Source organism: Mustelus asterias, unplaced genomic scaffold (genome assembly GCF_964213995.1).
Source record: "Mustelus asterias unplaced genomic scaffold, sMusAst1.hap1.1 HAP1_SCAFFOLD_425, whole genome shotgun sequence".
Lineage (NCBI taxonomy): Eukaryota > Metazoa > Chordata > Chondrichthyes > Carcharhiniformes > Triakidae > Mustelus > Mustelus asterias.
Window position 1 is genome coordinate 377501 of NW_027590380.1, and position 1043 is coordinate 378543.

Consider the following 1043-nt stretch of genomic DNA (forward strand, 5'->3'; position numbering starts at 1 on the left):
ACTTTCCCTTACGGTACTTGTTGACTATCGGTCTCGTGCCAGTATTTAGCCTTAGATGGAGTTTACCACCCACTTTGGGCTGCATTCACAAGCAACCCGACTCCGAGAAGACTCAATCACGACGAGCCAGGGACCGCAACCGGCCTGACACCTTCCACAGGCCACGCCTCGATCAGAAAGACTTGGGCCCCTCGAGCATCGTCAGAGAAAGGTCTCCTTTACGCCACATTTCCCACGCCCGGCAGGCGAGCGGGGATTCGGCGCTGGGCTCTTCCCTCTTCACTCGCAGTTACTAGGGGAATCCTTGTTAGTTTCTTTTCCTCCGCTTAGTAATATGCTTAAATTCAGCGGGTTGACACGTCTGATCTGAGGTCGTAGGCAGCAACGAGTGCTCTGGCCGGCCGGTCGTCGGCGCCTCCACGCGCTTCGGGCGCACACACAGACACACACACGTACGCGTGCTCGCAAGTGCGCGCCGTGCTGCGCAGCGGATGCACAGGCACGGACACACACGGAACGCACACGGTACTGCGAGCGCTGCGTGCCCCCTCGCACTCGGCGCCGGACCGGGCTCGGCACGTCAACTGTTCCAGAGAATCGTTTGCGGCGAGGCGTGCGCCCACCTCCACGGTAACGGAAAGCAGTGCTGCTGGCGGGGTCGCGGTGCGACGGCGGTATCGAGCGAGAGAAAAGCAGGGCCGTGGGACACACAGCCTGCCGGAGCGAAAGGCCAGACGCCAAGGACGAAGCCGGGCGGCGGAGCGCACGGGCTGCAAGCGGCGGGTGGCCACGCCGCGGCCAGGACAGCACCTTTCACGTAGAAGACTTCGGCGGCAGCAGGACACGGGGAGACACCGGAGCGAGGACCACACGGCCAAGTCGGCTCTGCGACGATTCGAACCCAAGGCACACGTTGAACGCGGGCGCAGGCACATTGCCCCAGAACCGCAACGGCAGAGGGTGGGCTGCGGAGTGTGGAAGGAGCCGCAGCTCCAGCGCAACACAAGCAACGACACCCAACCGCCACGGATTCCCACGACAAA

General features: G+C 62.9%; 1 non-coding gene across 1 annotated transcript in view; it reads right to left on the minus strand.

The window, feature by feature from the left end:
• LOC144486676 (28S ribosomal RNA) overlaps nucleotides 1-375 on the minus strand; it is a 3775-nt gene extending 3400 nt beyond the window's left edge. The window contains exon 1 of the ribosomal RNA XR_013496325.1: nucleotides 1-375. This exon is cut by the window's left edge and continues 3400 nt beyond it. This is a non-coding gene — a ribosomal RNA (28S ribosomal RNA).
• Nucleotides 376-1043: the final 668 nt, after the last annotated feature.